This window comes from Ursus maritimus, unplaced genomic scaffold (assembly GCF_017311325.1).
Source record: "Ursus maritimus isolate PB19 unplaced genomic scaffold, ASM1731132v1 scaffold_26, whole genome shotgun sequence".
NCBI classification, from domain to species: Eukaryota; Metazoa; Chordata; class Mammalia; order Carnivora; family Ursidae; genus Ursus; species Ursus maritimus.
Window position 1 is genome coordinate 6,501,496 of NW_024425119.1, and position 19,062 is coordinate 6,520,557.

Here is a 19,062-nt window from a genome sequence, read left to right on the forward strand (position 1 = left end):
ACTTACTGGCTGTTTGCCATTGGACGATTCATTTAACCTTCTTATGATTCAGTTGGCTTGGATTCAAAATGGAAATACTATTGGTCCTCATATCTCATTGAACTACTGTAACGATAAATTTGAAAATATACAGAACAGTATATATGTTAGGAATTATTATGACATTTGGAACCCACCACTGCCACCATCCTTGCTTTTTCCCCTTTGGTGCTTACTTGCTTTATCCCTCTTTATGGTCAATTTTTTTTTGGTATGATTTGAACCTGCCTGAGTGTGGGGAGGCGCTGATCTCCCATGATGCTGAGTGACTAGGCAGTTTTTCAAGGTTGGCATTGCCCCCTTCTCTAGTCTCTTCCCATCTGTACCTGTCCCCCCCCCCCCCCCGAGCCCAGGGCTCCCAGGAGGGTGGTGCTAAGGGTAGTGGCAGGGACCTCTACTGCCAGGAGCTAGTCTCAGAGTTAGCCTTTTGCTTTCTACTCTAGAGAATCAGTGCCCTCAAATTGCCATATTGATGACTGTATTAATTTACCCCAAGAACTGTTATTCAGTGAACTACTTAAGGGCAAAAAAAAAAAAAAAATCTCAAGCTTTATTTTTGATTATTAAAGAATGGGGAAATGTTGAGGGAAGTCGTCAGGGGGGTGGAATAGGAGTGGGCCAGACAGAAAAATAGGAATCAGCCAGGAAAGGGGGGGACAATGGAGTCTCTGCAGAGGTGAGTAGGTACTGGTGCGTTTGCAGAACTGAAGCCCCTTCCTGTGGCTGGTATGCGGAGGGTAAAGAGAGAACAGTGAGCGATAAGGCCAAGGAAGAAGGCACCCAGGAAGCCAGGCTGGGAAGGGCCTCCTGCCTGGCCAAGGGATTTGGGCTTTATTCTGAAGGTTTTAGAAAAGGACACATTTTTGCAGTTGGGAAGTGACCCAATAAGGCTTAACTTGAGAAAGCTCATCCCATTCCAGTGTGGAGAAGAAACACCAGGAAGTCTGGGAGAGGACAAAAGTAGGGTCTTGGAGACCACCTCAGAGTCTGTTGATGTTCCCTGGGCAAGAGAAGTCATGCGGGCCATAGAGGTATGGACTATGCAGGAAAGGGGCACAGGTCAGAGATGGAGGAGCCAGAATCACCTGGAATTAAAGATCAGTGTGATGCGGGGGGCAGGGAAAGGCGAAGACTCAAGCACCGTACCTGGTGAATGCTGGTACCCTTGCCTGCAAGCAAGCACAGGAGGCCAGAGGAGGACCAGGGCTTGGGGGAAGGTGGTGACGTCAGTTGGGGACATACCACCCTCGAGATGCCTCTGAAACATTCAAGGGGAGACGCCCAGCGGGCAGTTGCATCTGCAGACGCGGAGTCTAGGACTGGGGTCCGTGCTGGGGGCGGGGGTGTGGGAGTTAGCCACAGGTGGAGAGGTGTGTGCAGGTGTGCAGTCACAGGTGCAGATGAGGACACAGGATTGGGGGAAACAGCACTGAATGTGTGAGAAGGTCAGCACTGGTGGCGGTTGGACGAAACCGTGAGCATGCTGTCACAGCAGCTGGAGGAAGGACTGCAGGCGTCTGTCTGATTGAAATGAGGTGCTCAGGGGTGTCCTGGTGGTGCTGCTTCATGAGTGGCCTGGTGCCCTGGTGACGGAAGGTGGGATCCTGTCTGTTGCCAGGGGCTGAGGAAATGGACGGAGCCACACGTGCTCTTGTGCAAAGCTGGGTTGGGACCTCCTTAGCAGAGGACAACTATTTTCTTTTCTTAAGGTTGGCAAGAGGTGGACACTATGTACCAAGGGGTGGAAGTCCATGGGGGGCAGGCTGAAGACAGAGCCAGGATGGAGGCCAGAAGCAATGAGGATCCCGTGCAAGAGGGACGGAGTGGGATCAGCGTGTTACCATAGGTCCTGTTAGAGAGGGCTGTGACAGGGACAGCTGGCCACTCAGTGGAAGTGACGGCTGACCCAGGGCAGGCCGGCGGTGCAGCCCTTCCCCTGACCGCGTGATCAGTAGCACCCCTTTTCACTTTCGGCAGTGCATGGGTTTGGGGGTTGCAGGATCCATCCCTTCAACCGTGTGCATTCCAATGGATTCCGGCAGGTCGGGACTGAAGGAGTTCCTATCTGAGGGGCTCTGTGAAGTAGGGAGCAGGGTTTTCTGTGTTCTAAGAGACCTCAGGACAAGTGCCGTTTTGAAACTAGTGTCCTCGGGGGAGCTGGAAATAATAGCAGAGTCTTGTCGGTCCACAGCAGGGCTGAGCGGAACCTGAGAACATGAATGTGTGGGCAGCAAACAGAGTGTCTGTGCTGTCCCTGCCTCTGAGCAGCCCGACAATCAACAGGGATGACGGAGGCTCCAGTCCACCTGATGTGTCCACCTGACGCCCCAGGCGGCCGCAGGGCAGATGTGCCCATGGCCGGTGCATCAGCTGAGCCCATGCACCAGGCAGTAATTCAGACCAACAGTCAGCCCTGAGCATGAAGACATTTACTGCAGCTTTATTTATGAGAGCAAAGAATTGGAAATAATAAATTTCCTACGAAGGGGTGTAATCCAGTAAATTACAACACATTCCTATGATGGAATATTATGTAGCCATCAAAATTTTGTTTGCGTAGAATTTTAATATGATGGGAGAATGCTTCAATTATAAGATTAAGTAAGAATGTCACAGAATGCTGTATATTAAACATTCTCAACTATGGAATGCAGAGAAAAACTTTGCATGTGTTTAAAAAAGGCTGGACACAAATATTCCATAATGATACTTGTGGGAGCTGATAGATTTCTTTATATACTTGCACATTTTTAGAATATTCTTCAATATGCTCTTATTTTATAAAGAAAAAGACTCTCTCTAGAGAAATTTATTTAAGGAAAAAATTCTTTAAACATAAGAAAGGGTGTATGCAATCACAGTTTAAATTTGTCTCCTCAAAAAACCATTGTAGGGAGTTTTAATTCCTTCAGGACTCACCCGAGGAACACCACCAGCCTGGCCTGGTATCTGAGAACATGGATTTTGGTGTCAGAGACGCCTGGGTTTGAATCCCAGCTCTGCTACCAATCTTCACTACCTACTTAGCTGTGTGGGATGGCCATGGTGTCATCTCAGGCGAGCTACTTTCTCTTGGGTGTGGTTTCTTTATTTATGAAAGTGGGGGGACTATAAATGTCCCCAGTTTCATCTTTATAATTCCAAAAACCCCAAAACTCAAAAAAAAGGCATCATTTCTTGAGGTTACAGCAGATCCATTTGGCTACAAAATATGACCTGAATCGACACGATCTCCCTCCCTTCAGTGAGCGTTGATAATTTTGCAGCAGACATATTAGGTCATTTCATCGTGGCCTACTGCCCCAGGCCCACTGAGAGTATTAGGTAATATACAGGGTTTCAGATAAGAGACTGTAAACTGGGGGACCTTCCTGGGAGGGTTATTGTAGAATTAAATCAGTTATGACTGTAGAGTTCCTAGCCATAGTCCCTGGCATGGAGTCATGTCCAGTGAGGTTAGCTATCATCATCATTGACCTTCTAATTATTCTTGAACCTTCACTAAATAGAGTGCATGGTTTCTGCTTGCCCTCTCTTCCTTCTGTTTCTTTCCTTATTGGGACCTGAGAGAAGACTGAAGTGTGGCTTACCATGGGAACTCAGGCTGACATGATTTAAGACCAAGAGTGGAACAAATGGGAATTTGCAGCAGGAAGTTCTCCTGCCTCTTTTCTTCTTCCGGATTTCTAGTTTCCTGGAGAATAAGCCATAGGGAATAGTGCGCGTTCACGGGGCACCCGGATGGTTGAAGAACTCATCAAAGGATAAATAAGTCTGATTGCCTTGGTGAAGAATTGAATCTCGAAGCATATGTGTTCACTGTGGAATTGTAATGTATTTATAGCATAGTTGCTCTCCATTTTGCTTTCATCTAAAACTAGTCTAATATATAATATTTTTTAATTGAAGAATGATTTTTTTACTGCTTTCCATTGGAATCCACAATCAGATTTTTTGTTGTGAGACCTTCTCGTATTCTTTAAAATATAATTCAGTTCACAAAACTTTGCTTTGTACACAACCTTTTCAGAAGCATGAGTAGGGTACAAACTGAGGTCATTACTTCTTCCTTTTCCTGGATGACTGGCGCTTCGTAAATTCTGTTAGTGTGGCATTAGCCACTACATTATTAACATCACCAAGGGGAATTAAAATGTATCATGTTATAGGATCAAAAGTTCCACATTCTGAATCAATGCCAGTGTATTTCCAGACCGTTCTGTTTGACCACAGTCTGCAGTGATCCCCTCCCTCCAGCCACATGACTCATCCATGTGGGGTGGAAGTCACTCACTGCTCCCACACATCTCTGTGGCCCCACCGGCTTCCCTGTGGTGGAGGTTTTTCCTTCACAACATCAACACAGAATCACAGAGCCTCGGGTCTGGAAGGAACTTTTTTTTGCAACTGGCTCTATTAAATCCAGTTAATCTGGTCATTTAGACTGCATGCCTGGAAACTCACAACCACATGCTTTCTAGTAAGCTGAAATACATCTCCCTGAAATAGATGGCTCTAGTGCTTTGTGAGTCGGTCCACTGGAGGAAGAGCTAGTCGGTTGGCCAGATATGACGGCCCTACAATGAGCCAACGAACTTTTCCACCTCCATCCGTCCTTGTTTGCCCCACCACAGCATGCCCAGCACGGCGTCAGGACACATTCCTGCACATTCTTGGGTTCCAGCTTCTCCTCCGGATTAATCCATTCATTAGCACCAAATTGCAGCATGCCTTGCCAAGCCCATCAAGCATAATTGGAGCTTCTGAAGTCGGATCCCCCAATTACATTAGTTCAGCTGTCTCATTAGCCACCACGCATCATCCAAACCCATCGTCAGACATGTTTTCCTTCATTATTGTTGTCATTTTCTTAATGCAGGTATTGTGGAGAAAGATTGTTTTTAACACGCACTTTTGTTCAACCTATTGTTTGATCTCCGGAATGCAGTAAATCTTGACACTAAAAGGAGGCAGGTTGGGTGAGGGTGGGAGTAGGGGTGGCTTATAAAGAAGTAGGGGCAAAACGTGGGCCAGTGGCAGGCCCCATCCATCTACCTGGACAGGGGGACTTTCTTGCAGCCAGAGGGAGCCCGGCTTTGGAAATGACACACTTAGTATAAGCTGGCACTTCAAAGATCCGGTGAGCCTAGAGAAAAGTACGGTGTGCATTTTGCACTACAGGGGCTCCCCCAGACTTCACAGACAGCTGAAGGAGCTCGGCTCCCTGGGGGATCATAGGCGTGTGGTCTGCCCTCTGGACTCTTTAGGACTTTGACGGTAAAGAGGGTTGTCTTTTAGGAAGAGTGTAGGACCAGGTGTCAGGGAGCAGGGATTCTGGTACTGAATTAACCTCTAGCTGTGACAGCTTTGAGCCTATCACTCACCACCTCTATGCCCTAAAGCTTTCAGCTTTAAAATAGAAATACTTTCTTTCATTTTTTTTAAAGATTTTATGTATTTATTTGAGAGAGAGCAGGTGAGAAAGAAAGAGAACACGAATTGGGGAGGGCAGGGGCAGAGGGAGAAACAGACTCCCGGCTGAGCAGGGAGCCCATCCCAGGACCCTGGGATCATGACCTGAGCCAAAGGCAGACACTTAACCAACTAAGTCACCCAGGCGCCCTTAGAAATACCCTCTTTTAATTTCCCTAACTCCATCTAGACCAAAAAACCTAAAGACAGTAGAATATAAGCTTTAAACTGCAGTCTTTGGCACATAGCAGGTGCTCGATGTATCACCCTTCCTTCCTATAAGAGAGTGGATCGTTCTGCCATGTGCCTAGATGTGTTTCTCTGCCTGGGACCCACGTGTCTGTTCTGGAAGGCCCTGAGCCCTCGATCTAGCCCCTGGGACCTCGTGTTTTCTCCAATTGCCCCTGGCTGCACTTATTAGGTTAAGGGGCTGCCTCACTGCCTGTCTCAAGGCACCCTACTTCCTCTCCATTAGCACCTGTAGGGATGAAGCCATTAAATACAATTATGCTTTTGAGGAAGAGGGGCTACACACAGTCCTCAGGTTCCCTTGACCAATTTGAGGTCTTCAGCCCTTCTAACGCAACCCCTCCAGAACTGTGGAAACCCACCTTCGGTCTTTTGGGAAACGCACAAAAACTAGTGTGAAGCCATGCATTGTATTTTTCAAGAGTCAAGCCCAGTCATCCAAAGATGCATCAGAAAGTCACAAGGGGTGGGGTGGGGGGGCACATGGGGTAGGGGTGGGTGAGGAGGGACGGAAGGTCTGTTTGTATCCCCATGAGGAGTATTGGAAGTTATGTTGGAAAACTCTCTTCAGCCTTTATTTACCATGGTGGCTAGCCGCGGGAGGAGGGGGGAGCCGGGCTGGGAAAAAGAAGACAATAGAATGCTGTGTTGCCTTGCTATAAAAGCATGCTCTTAAGCAAATAATGTGGCAAGCTCAGTCAGAGCACTGCTCAATTAGCCCCAGTGCCTAAAGGAGGGTCTCCCTGCAGCTGGTGGTAGCGGCAGGCGTGGCGGGCTGGGGCAGAGGCACTCAGGAGGCAAACCTGCAAGAATCCTAAGTGGGAATTGGCCTGGGACGGGAAGCACAGAGCGCTTCAGCCTGACCCAAACCCACGCTGCTTGAACAGAGGGCCTGAGAGGGGCTGGATGGGCTGTTCTAGGGAGAGGCGGTGTGGGGAGCCCACGGATGATGTGACCAGAAAAGTGAGTGCAAACGTTTCATGCAGAGAGTGACCGACATATGGAACGTGTTATCGGGAAGGGTTACAGGCTGGAGGAGCTCCTAGAGTTTTTCAGGGGTGGGATGGGGGAGGGGGAAGCCTTCAGAAACTCAAGGAGGTTTTTAAACAAAAGGAATTTGAGAAGGGTTGGAGAAATAATGAGAAATGCAAACTTGACCCAGAGTTTCTCTTTCTATCTCCTGGGCTTCTCCCCTGCCTGTCCTTACATGTTTCCAATTCACAGGGACCCAAGAAGGCCACTGGAGCCATGTGCCTTACTCTTTAGACGAGCAGAGCCTGTGTGGTGTGTGTGTGGTGGGGGCGGGGGAAGGGTTAAGGAAATCCCCCAGAGCCATCTCTCAATCCTCTGTGTCCAAGGGGGCCAGAAAGAGAGCATCAGCCCAGAGTCTTGCCTTAGACCCCCTGTGGGGGGCACACTGATAGCACTGGAATGATCTGAGGATGATTTATTCTGATCCTCTCACTCTAGAAGAGCAAACTGATGCCTGGAAGGTGGGGGGGGAAAAAGGCTTGTCCAAGGTTTCCCAGTGACTACAAGCTGGGAGGGGACCCCCATCTTTGGAGTCCCCTTAACGCTTGGGTTTTCTCCCCTTGTCAGCATCCCTCTCCCAGCATACTGCACACACACACACACACACACACACACACAGAGTCACACACTCCACACAATCACATGCGAACACACCACACACACACACGCTCACACCAATATTCACAAACACACACACATACCATACACTCGCATGCAGTCATATGGACAGACACACCACACCCAGATATTCATACAGACACATAGACACACCACATGTGCGCACACACACAGATATTCACACAGACACGTGCACTTAGACACACCACACACTCACACAAACACATACATACACATTACACACTCAAGGCAGATGCACACAACACACACAGATATTCATACACAGACTCACACATATACACACACTCACAAATACATATACCCAGACATACTCACACACATGGACACACACACGCACTACCTGGCCTGTTTCCCAACAGCACATGCATTGGTTGAAATTCCCGCTCTTCCCACCTCTGAAGACCAAGGGCTGCTGGCACTGCCCCCACCCACTCTTAGAACGAGCCACAGGCGGCCTATATGCTCATGGCCTGTTTTGTGGGCCTCTGCAGCATTGCCAGAAACTCTTTGTGAACCTGAGTGCTCCTGCCCTCGGGCTTTCCTCCGGTCCCTGATCTCTGGCTACCTGCCTGTCTGCAGCACCAGCGTGATATTTCTCTGGTGGGTGGGAAGGAAATGTGTGCTAGTGCGTGGATATCTGGGGGGATAATGTCAGGGCGGAGCAGTTTCTAACATGGATAGAAGTGCACCCAGCCTCTGGGCCTACAGTGGTGGTGGCTTTGGAGGGGACATTCACTCCCAGTCCCCCCGTTTTTCCCTAGCCAGGAAAAAGTGCACCGGTCCGGGGGCCTTTGACTCAACTGAAACCCCCTGTTCAGGAAAACCTTGTCTTCCTCTCTGTGTCTCCCTCCGTCTCTCCCTCCTTCTCTCTCTCCATACACAGGCACACATGCTGGTGCACACACACCCTGAAACCTCAAAGAGCAGGGGGTGTCTTTACACCCCCGCTTCGCCACTTTGCAGTCAGGCCCATCGGGACTGCAGCACCCCGGCTGGAGCACACCCTCAGGTGATTGGCAGCTCCAGGGGACCCCTCCTCTCACAGTTCCAGCCTCAAGTCATCAGCAGTGCACTGGCAGTGGTCCTAGAGGTCCATTTTAGATCTATCCTCCAGGAATTTACTCAGACGCTTCTGGGCAGATTTCATGAAATGTCATCATCAAAACTAACAAATGACACATTTAATCTGTATAGTTTTTCCAGCTCTGGGTGTTTGCTTATTTTCACTATGTAGCAAACCACCCCAAACTTAGTGGCATAAAATGCAACCATTTTCACATTTCTCAAGATTTTGTGGGTCGGGAATTTGGGGGCTGCTGGGCCGGGTGATTTTTCTGTGCCATGTGACCTTAACAGAGGTTACTTGGTGGTATTCAGTTGGCAGATGGGCTGGTCTGGATTATTTAGGCCAGTTTTACTTGCGAGACTAGCGCCTTGGCAGGGCCAGCTAGAAGACCATCAAGGGAAGCCTCTCCAACATGCTGGCCTTGGGACTGTCAGGTGACTCACGCGGTAGCTCGGGGTTCCAACAACAGATGGAAGAGGAAGGCCTCTTCGGGCCTAGCGTTGGAAGTCATCTAGCATGACTTCTGGCATGACTTCCTGGTCAAACAGCAGCCACAGGCTACCCCCATACAAGGGGAGGGCATGTAGACAGCACCTCTAGACAGGCAGGTCAGAAATGAGCAGCTGTTTTTAAACTAGCAACATGCTTGTGTGTGATATCTGGCCCCAATGTATTTTCTGGCTAGACCCTCTTGTAGATTAACCCATTTTTGATACCTGATATATCAAGAGAGCCTCTATACTTAAAGCTCTCTCAAGCTTTCAGGGTTCCACATGTGACTGGCTTTTCCTCCGAGAGCAAGTACAGCCACACTCCATCCTTGGCATCCCTAGAATCATAAAGACAATTGGTTGGAATGCGAGAAGCTCTTCAGAAACAATGAGGTTTTCCAACATAATGGTCTTGGGGGCATTGAGGAACAGGGAGACCAAAGGGATGGAAAGCCATCAGGGTGGACCCGAGACCATCCAGGGTGATGGCATGGTCAGACATGGAAAGTAAAATGCACAAAATCCCAAAGCCCTTGAGGAATGTGGAGATCATGTGAGGGATGGTGCTGATGCGACACAGATATTTGTGAAAGGAAGAGGAAGGGAAGAATACTTCTTCTGTGGGCTACCTCTCTGGCTGGGTCAGGCTATGAGCACTTCAGCCCTCTCACACTGTAGTGTTGAAGGTACCATGTTGGTCAGGCTCACACGGGACCTCTCTGTCTGCTCGAGGAAACCCTGCAGGCAATGAGCCTTGGGGACAGGTTTCCCTCTTGGTGTTCTTAAATATAGTGTCCCGCGTTGGTTCCAAATGAGCAGCACAGGGCTGGTCCTCTGGAGAGCTGGCTTCTATTTCTGGCTCTTCTACTAATGTGTCGTTTCATTTGGGGCAGGTCACTTTCCTGCCATAACCTTCCCATGCTACAAGAATCTGAGTGGATTAGGATGTGGGTGTCATGCTCCACATGACACAGAGGAATGGGGAGGACCAGAAAATGAGACCAGTAATGAGGATCATTTGGTCTGGCGAAGAAATGGCTCAGGTTTGGCAGAAGGTAATAGAAAAACAGATTACTCCAGCTAGAAAGAAACTTTAAAATTCTTCAGTTTGAGGGGTGCCTGGGTAGCTCAGTCAGTTAAAGCATATGACTCTTGCTTTGGGCCCAGGTCATGATCTCCCGGGTCTTGAGATCAAGCCCTGCATTGGGCTCCGTAATCAGCGGGAGTCTACTTGAGGATCTCTCCCTCTGACCCTCCCCCTACTCACTCTCTCAAATGAATAAATAAACAAAAAATGAATAAATGAAAAAAATGTTCTTTAGTTTGAGAATTCTTCACCTAGGATCTGTGGGCCTCTGGGTTAAATTTCAGGGAGTCTGCACAGCCTCGAAAGTTTTCTGAATAGTTGTTCTTTGATGTGCACATGTATGCTTCTCAGGGGAAAGATGCTTTAGCTTCTATCACATTCTGGAAAGGTCAGTGATCCAAAACTGGTTAAGAGCCACTGCTTTAGTCCACCAATGTTATGTCATGTGATTCCTAACCAGGAGGGATAAAGCCTCCCCAGATGAGATGGCATTCGGCAAGTGTGAGTGCATTTTTTCCATTGTCACGTGATTGGGGGGATAAGACTAGCATTCAGTAGATGGGGGCCAGAGCTTTGTGGGGGGGGGGGGGGAAACAAGACTGAGCAATGAACTACACTGCTCAAAGACCAGCAGCACCCCATGGAGAAATATCATCAGGAATTGAGACCCTAAGACGAGCAATGATTCTCCCTTTGCCACAAAGCTCATCAGTGGCCAAGTTGGGCTTTATTCATAAATCAGAGCAGGAAATGTGCCAGGAGTCCACATTGTTTTATTTCTCCTTGCCAACTGCAAATACACTACAAAGAAAACCAAAGAATCAGAAATCTGTCTGGCCTTCAAAATATCCAGCGATTTTTAAAAAGAATCCCTGGGTTCTTGGTCTTCTTCACCATCAAATAAAGAGGGAGGAAAGAAGTGCTTTACGTATTGGGAAGCTGGGGGGTATATAAATGAGCCTGATAGCCCTAAGTGGCATTGTATATTTTTCAGCCACTGTGAATTGGTGACACCAAGCTTAGACTGTGAAACAGACTCTTTACGTTTCAGAGCCCCTGTTCTGGATATCCCTTTCTCTAAAAAGGAAAGAAGCACTAATATACCAGCGTGGCTATCACTGCCTAGTGCACTGCAAGCAAGTGGCAGGTGCCTCAGATTCCCTGGAATGAACTGGGAGGTGTTAGGCAGTATTGGCTATAAGTCAGGCCCATGGGGTCACCCAGAGAGGGGTTGACATCCTGGCTCTGCCTCTCAGTTGATGTGTGATCTCAGACAACATGCCTTAATCCCTCTGAGCCTCAGTTTCCTCAACTGAAAAGTGGGGATAATAATCGTATCTATGAGGATTAATTGAGATAATCCATGTAAAGTGTCCCACAAAGTCCCTAGCATATGGCGCGGCTCAGTGAATGTTAGCTGTTATTACAAGCGATTATTATGACTGTGTCTGTGATTAAAGACAGCTTTGGGTTCAGAGTGTTGGTGCCAAAATTGCTTTCAGAGGACAAGCTCTGAGTTGGTTTTCAGTCTCGCCCAGCTGCCCAGAAAGAGAGCCGTAGACTGTTTGGGATTGGAGTCATAATGTTTATGAAGTGCCTACTGCACACTCCAGTTTGGGTGAAAGATTGATTTTCTTCCTGTGTGCACATCCCAGCATCGCTTTACAAGTGGGCAAGAAGAGGCTCAGGAAATCATGTAGACGTCTCTCCTGCCTCAGTTTCCTGGTCTGTCAGAGTGTTCAGGTGAATGATGGCAGCCAGGGTGAGCAGAGGGGAGAGACCCCCAGAAGAGTAGGAGGTAACCGTGGCACTGGGAGTCTTCAGACCTCACAGTTTCTTGGAGAGGGGATCCAGACCAAAGACAGCCCTGGACCATTTGCCAATCTCTCATCTTCATGGAAGGAGGTTGGCTGCAGGGCCAGCGGGGAGTCGGAGGGGGAGACAGAAGCTCTATTTGACACGGACCCGATCGCCGAGGCTGGAGGAGAAAGACTGCCATCTGACTACACTGCAGCCAAGTTCTCATGGGGCCAAACCATTATGGTTTGGGTTGATCCCATTCTCGCTGCCACTGCTCTGGTTGATGCACAAAGGTTTGGGCGTTGCCAAGTCAGCTGCGGTCTTGGTTTGGAAGAGGCATCCAGAGTGTGAATGGAAGTTGTACTTCGGGATTTCCCTTAGCTTCCTGCTCTCAAGATGAAGCCAACTTCTTTTTCTGCCATTTTGAGACCCATTCTTGGCTGGGTGGACAAGATAAATAATTTATCATCATCATCATCATCATTTATTTTATTTATTAAAGATCAATTACTCAGCAGCCCCTACCTTGTGATAATACTAACCTACAGCTGTGCAGCACTTTGCAGGTAATGCAGATGCATGACACATAAACCCAACTCCAACACGAGGCACAAATCTCAAACAGAAGGTTGACTTGGACAGTTATTCTCTGATGCTAAGAGTTTAATGCCAGCTGTACCCCCAACTGTCTGTATAACTGAAGCAACCTTCTCTTGTGTGTTTTCACACTTGGAAAACGGGGTTTCCCCTGATGCAGAAGACAAAACCAAAATCAAAATGTCTTAAGATATTAAATGACACAATAATTTAGAAATAGCTGGCTGTAACACATCCTCATCTTGGGGACTGCAGTGTGTGTGTGTGTGTGTGTGTGTACTCATGCGTGTGTGCAGGAGAACACAATGCACGCCCATGTGCATTGGTGCCCATGTGCACACACACACGAGCCCATGCATGCACACTTTTATGCACAGTGGTGGATGAATGTTAGTGCCCAGAACAAAGAAAACTAAATGTATAAATACATGCCATTATGGCCAATAGCTGGATTGATTCCGATTTTCTCTGCAGATCCTTCCTTGTCCACCCTCTGGCCATGAAATGAGAGTATGTAGTATGCAAAGGATAAAGTAAATCTGGATTTCCTGGGGCTTGTGTTGGCATACCAAGCTCCTTTCAGATCTCTTTGCCAAGACAGAGCCATGCCGGAGGCTTCCGTGGCCTGGGTAATAACTGTACTACCTTGCTCTTGGAGCTGAGGCACATTGTTTTGACATATGCCATACCTTCCGTCTTTCACTGCCTTGGGGCCAGAGGGGAGGGTATGCTTTGAACAATGTAAAATTCCTCTTCCAACAGCTGTGCAAAGCAAACTCACAGCTTTCAACTTCCATCTCAGGGCATCGAGCTTGCTTTTTGGATACGGGCTCCTTGTCCATTCTGGAATCTGTCTCCCTCATTTTCTGGCTTCCAAGAGGGACCAGTTTCAGAAATTCCTTTCTGAGGGGGGCAAGGAAACCTTTAGAGGTTCTCTCTTCTGTTTCATTTTGTTCTAGAATAGGCCTTCCCTGTTGACTGTGTGCCTTGTTTCCCCTGTAAGCCAGCAGCCCCTGAAAGTGGAGAACCTTGTCCTATCCCAGATCTCGGGCCAAGTGTTGTCTATGTCAGACAGTTTCCGAACCTGGAATTAAGTATTTTAACAAGAGGAACAGGAGAGCAGTCCATCTCCCTGCCTCTGTTCTCACCAGTTTTGACTGTGTTGATGCGGGTTCTGCCCAAGGATCAGGGCTCTCAAATGAGGTGTCACCAAGTGAAGCAGAGAGAGGAGGCTCTTCCTTCCTCCGATCACTGTTCGCTTCCAGTTTGGGGGAACGCAGAGCATGCTGGTCGGCACCTTTTGGTGACAGCCATCCACTTGCTCTACAATCTTGGTTCTATTTCTTGCCGTCTCTGAAGCTCAGCTTACATACACTTTTGTGCTTCATAAGACAGGGAACGTAAGAGTTGCCACCACTCGGAAGCGTGCTCAGAGTGAATGAAGTGGGATTTGGGAAAGACCGTGGGACTATAGGGGAAGAAGACGAGGCGGTGGAAACCCACACGGCCCTAGTCATGTGAGTTCATTTCTCATATACTCGTTGTAGCCATTCCAAGTCGCTCCTTCCCTTCATCCCTTTACAAGCATTTCCCTCCCTTGTTGGTTTTGGATTCTTCTTGCCCCCAGTGAGTTAACCTACGTGTTTCCAGTTTGAATCTCATCGTGCTATTTCCAGGCTGCCAGCCCCCACGGGTGCTGGGGAATAATTGGTCTGTCCTCACCGGTGTTTGTAGCACCTTCCCTTTGAGCGTCATCTGTGCATTTTAATTAATCTGCCACTTTTTCCTCTCTCCTGCTTCCGGATCATTAATAAAGAGATTAACCAAAACCAGACCAATCCCCAGTGGAGGCTCCACCAGGATCTCTCTCTCCCGGCAACCAGCCTTGTCATGGGTCAGAACATCTTCATATGGCCTCACTGACTAATTTTCAGGCCTCGGGACCTGGGTTCAGAACAAAGCCAATTTGAATTAATTTTGCAATTAAGATATGGGGACCAAGCTTAGCCAGTCTTCTATATGGCCTTAGTTTAATATTTCCACCACATTCCTTTCCTTTTTGTCATTCTACTTTAAATCTGTCGCTTTCCCACCTCTCCCCCTTTCCAGTCCCTGAACAAGATATTAGGGTTATCTGGCAGGATGTAGTCTTTTGAGCCCTTAACATTAGTCAGAGACCATGTCATAGCTGCAGGAATTCTCCAAAGAATTAGGCCCTTCTGGATACAGCTGGACAGTGTCCTTGTTAACCCAGCCAGAGAAATGCATTTGCCTCCAGAGGATGTGGCTGTACCAGAAATAATGAAATGTCTTGAATTTGCATATTAAAAACTTGGCACATTAAAAAGTGCATCCACTTTGATCTCATGCCTCCTCCCTGAGGACAGCTAGAGCACAGCCTCTATGCCTTATTTGTAAGTCACCCTGATTTCCAGCACTGGTTTCAACGCCAGGCCTTGAGATGGTGTGTCTGGTGCTCCGTCCACTACAACACATGGCCTCTGCAGGGGTGAGTGACCCGCAGAGGGACCAGCCTCGGAGGACATCGGGCCTAAGGGGGACAGGAGTTTGTTTACTTCCATGGTGAACACTTTCACAGGGAATATGGGGAGGAGGAAACAGGGGTGGTGGCCTCAAACACCTAGAAATTCTGCCCAGAGCTGAGGATTCTTGGGGAGGTGCTCGACCTGCAGCTGCCTTGGTCCCAGCCTTGGAACTTGAACTTCCTCTGGAAATAAACTCTCTGCAATGTTGGAGAGCAGGGATGGACAAACCCTATAGCGTAATCCGTAAGGGCATCAATTCCAGAGCCAGACTCTGATCAAATCCTGGCTCTGCTGCTTGTTAGCTGGTTATTAACCGTCTTGTGCCTCAGTCTCCCCATCCGAACTGGGGAATGTTAGTACCTACCCCACAGGAGTTGTTACCAAGATTAAAGATCTAATGTGTGTCGGTCCCTGGCACATTGCATTTTTGTTCCTGATGCCCCTACTCCAACCTGGCTAAACCTTCACTCCACACGTGGACAGCAAGCAAGGTCTCTAGGTCCATGGTCAGGAGGAGGCATATGTACTGGGAAGCTAGTCATGGAGAGGTAAACTGGAACTCAAAGGAGAGTGCCCCAGGTGTTTGTGTGTGACAGGACAGACACAGGTGGCTGTGGGCTCAGGTTCTGTCCCACCCCAGTCTCCACCCAGCTTTCTTTTCCATTTCAGCCGCTTTGCCCAAGAACCCTCTGTGTGTGTGTTGTAAACTGAGCCAGAAAGGAGAAATCAGAAATTGCTCTCTTTTGAGTATTTTGAGGGATGGTGAAACCTTGTAGGAATGTTGCTCCAGGGACTGAGAAAACACCATATGTGGGAAAGCATTTCTAAGTGAGGAAAATAGCATCTGCTAGTTGGTCAGGATCTTGGAAAACTCTGAGCAGGGGAAATGGGCACTGGGGAGAGTGTAGGAAGGGGGTTTTACTGAGGTCTTTAACAGGTCTTTTTCCAATTATAGCCAAGAAGAGCCTGGGGACCATGGCCTACTTCAGAGCCAGGCCTTGTATTTTCTTTGGGAAAAGAGGGCAGAGTTGAGTGGCTTCCAGACCAGGCTTGGCAGAAGCCCATACAGGATCTCAGGCCAGTGAGCAGTGTCTTGGGCAGGTCTCGATGGTGGTAGGCACTCATTCACTAAGCAGACATTGAGACTCTGCAATGGACCAGCCCCATGGTAGGCAGCAGGCACGTGTAGATGAAGAAAGCATGGCCCCTCAGCCAAGAGAAGACCTACGGCCAATGATAACACAGTAGGATGCTTGGATGGGGGTCTCTGTTAACAGTGACCAAAAGAGAAGAATAGAGGCCCTTCTAAATTGAAAACTTCGCCGATGTGCCTTGCTTGGGTCAAGCCAGGACTGCCTTCCTTTCTTCACTCCCCACTCCAGGGAGCTAGTCTTCTGGGGAAAGCCCATCCCAGCAGATGGGGTGGAAGATGCAGGCTCCAGGGACCAGAGGGAGCCAGAGATCAGATTGAGGCCCTTCGTGCCCCAGCTTATTCAGAAACACTACTTCACAGCTTCCCGTACTTGTTTGCTTTTGAGATTTGCCTCTTCTCTGTGCTTCCAATTTGCAATAATCTTTTCTTCTCTCACAACTCGTGTGGCTGGTCTGAGATCCAAGTACTTGCTAGCAGTGGCATTTGGGAGAAAGCTCTGTGTTGGTGCAGATTGCTGTAGGCTGTATGCGGAAAAAGGAATTCCTGAATTCGGCTGCTAGGTACCTTGCACACTGCGTGGAGGACGGGCGTGCAGCGACTCTGCTGCCTCAGAGAACTCAAATCCACGTTCAGCGAACATTCCCAGGGTGCCGCTACATGCCAGACACTGTGCTGAGAGCTCTCATATAGATTTCATTATGAACCCCTCACAATAATGCTGCTTATGCACAAGGCCACATTTATTTATTGAGCTTTAGAACCGGCGTCCTCTGTCACTCTCTGCCATTACTGAGGAGTCTAATCTTAGACGACTCCCTCCATTCCCACCCCGGGCCTCAGCTTCCTGACTTGTAAAAATGAGGGGTTTACACAGGTTCCTTTCCGCTTCAAACATCTGTGTTTTGGAGAGGTCTAGTTGCAACATTCTTGGACTTGCTCATTATGAGAAAGCTACAAGCAGATTATCAAGGTGGCAGCCACAGGCATCCCTGCTGGGTTTTAATGCAGCCTTACAAGTGGGTTAGAAACCCTTCCCAGTCTGCAGATGATTTATTCCCACAACTTATTCTCAAGCATCATGGTAAGGTTTTGGATTTGATGGTAAGAAACAGTGCAGCTCCAGAAATAGGTAGGACCAATGCTAAGAGGCATTTGGAAACTTTCTTATATTATTAATTTTTTGTATGTGTCACACCCCCACCCCGACCCATGGTGACCTGATTTCTTTGTGTTGAGTTTCTGTGCTTAAGACCCGAGAGGGACAGAGTTGTCTAAAAGAGTCAGGAGACCTGGGTTCTAATCAATGCCTTGGGTCCCAGAGGCAGCGCGCAGCGAGTTGGGCTGGTAGGACCAGTCCGCCCAGGTGCAGTATTGTCCGGGCAGAAGCTAAAAATAGTAATAAAATCAACTACAAACCATTCTGCTTTTTATAATCAGCATGCTCTGGCAATTCTGAGCCATATCCGTGATACGATGTTCCTTCCTGACAATCCTGACTTCTCCCACTGCCCCATTTAGTCCCCACATTTTTTTTAAAGATTATTTATTTATTTATTTGAGAGAGAAAAAGAGCGAGAGAGCACAAGTGGGGTGAGGGACAGAGGGAGAAACAGACTCCCTCCTGAGCAGGGAGCCCGAAGCGGGGCTCAATCCCAAGACCCTGGGATCATGACCTGAGCCAAAGGCAGACGCTTAACCGACTGAGCCATCCAGGGGCCCTTAGTTCCCACATTCCTTAGTTGCCACTGCCAAGAGGAGGAAAGCAGGTCGTCATGAGAGCCTTTTCATTTGGCACATCCCCAGGGTCTCCCCGCCAGACTGCAGCTGAAGTTATGGCCCCTGTCCATAGGTCTGAACGTGACCCCCTCCCATGCAGCACTGAGTGGGCTTTGCCCATCCCTCCCGACCAAAAATGGATGGCTGCTCTCACCTTCAGACAATTTCACCAAAATGGAACATCCTAGCTCCTGCAGCCAGGGCTGGCTTCATGGGTGTGCAGCCAGTAACCATTGTCCAAGGCCCTGCACTCAAGAAGGGGACCCCACACTCAGGGTTTAATGCTCTGTGGTTGCCATTTTGAAATTCCTAATTTTATCTTCAAATATGTGTTTTGTAAGTGAGGTCTGATGGGACAATGGAGCATGCACCGGGAGGCTCGCAGTCTTGGCTCAAATGCAGTCACCCCACCTGCCACCACCCTGCCTCTAAATTATTTTCACACAAAGCCCTGCAAACTAAGTCATTCTGCCTTCAGCTACCCTCTCTTCTATCCCAGCCTCCCCGCACCCAGACCTGGACCTCCACCGTGTATTCACGCAGGGGCGAGGCACAGGCAGGAAGGGGCTCCTAGCCTTGGAGAGGAGGGAATCTAGTGAGTAAAGTATGGAGAGCCCTGGGGCCTGTCATACCTGCTGCCACAGCCAATCCAAAACCTGCCGCAGGAATGCCAAGGAAGCGGCGGTTGCTGCTTTTGGGGGCCTTGCAGCTTTTGGGGGGCCACGTAGAAAAGTTTGCTTTCCAACCGGGCACTGAAGAATGAGTGTAGTTTCAACAGGAGAGGTGAGAAAAGTGTGCCAGCAGAAGGGAAAAGCATGTGCACACAGCTCCTAAAGCTTGTTCAGGCAGCTTTGGAAGAGCAAATGGGCTGGGGCCAGGCCGCTATGCCGGAAGTGCAGAGGACTCCTCTACCCTGTGCCTTTCTCTTCCTCCTTCAACTGCAGTTAGGTTTTCGTCATCTATATAATGAAGGAGCTGGATTCAATGCTCTCTTTACATGGCTCTTCTCCCCCTGGGCTTCCTTTTGAATCCCCAGTCCACTGGCACCATCCATCTTTCTTTTTGTCCATGCACCCTTGTCATTACCTGGCTAATCTGTACATCGACTCTCATTC

The 19,062-nt window shown here is 48.6% G+C and overlaps 1 protein-coding gene across 3 annotated transcripts in view; it reads left to right on the top strand.

Moving 5' to 3' along the window:
• Nucleotides 1-19,062, top strand: part of NTF3 (neurotrophin 3) — a 66,949-nt gene that overhangs the window by 42,840 nt on the left and 5,047 nt on the right. The window contains exon 2 of one of the 3 annotated variants that reach the window (XM_008683574.2): nucleotides 13,864-13,989. The exons of the other annotated variants lie outside the window; for them this stretch is intronic. The gene's annotated coding sequence lies outside the window, so the exon portion shown is untranslated. The remainder of the gene's footprint in view (nucleotides 1-13,863; nucleotides 13,990-19,062) is intronic. 3 annotated transcript variants of the gene reach the window in all.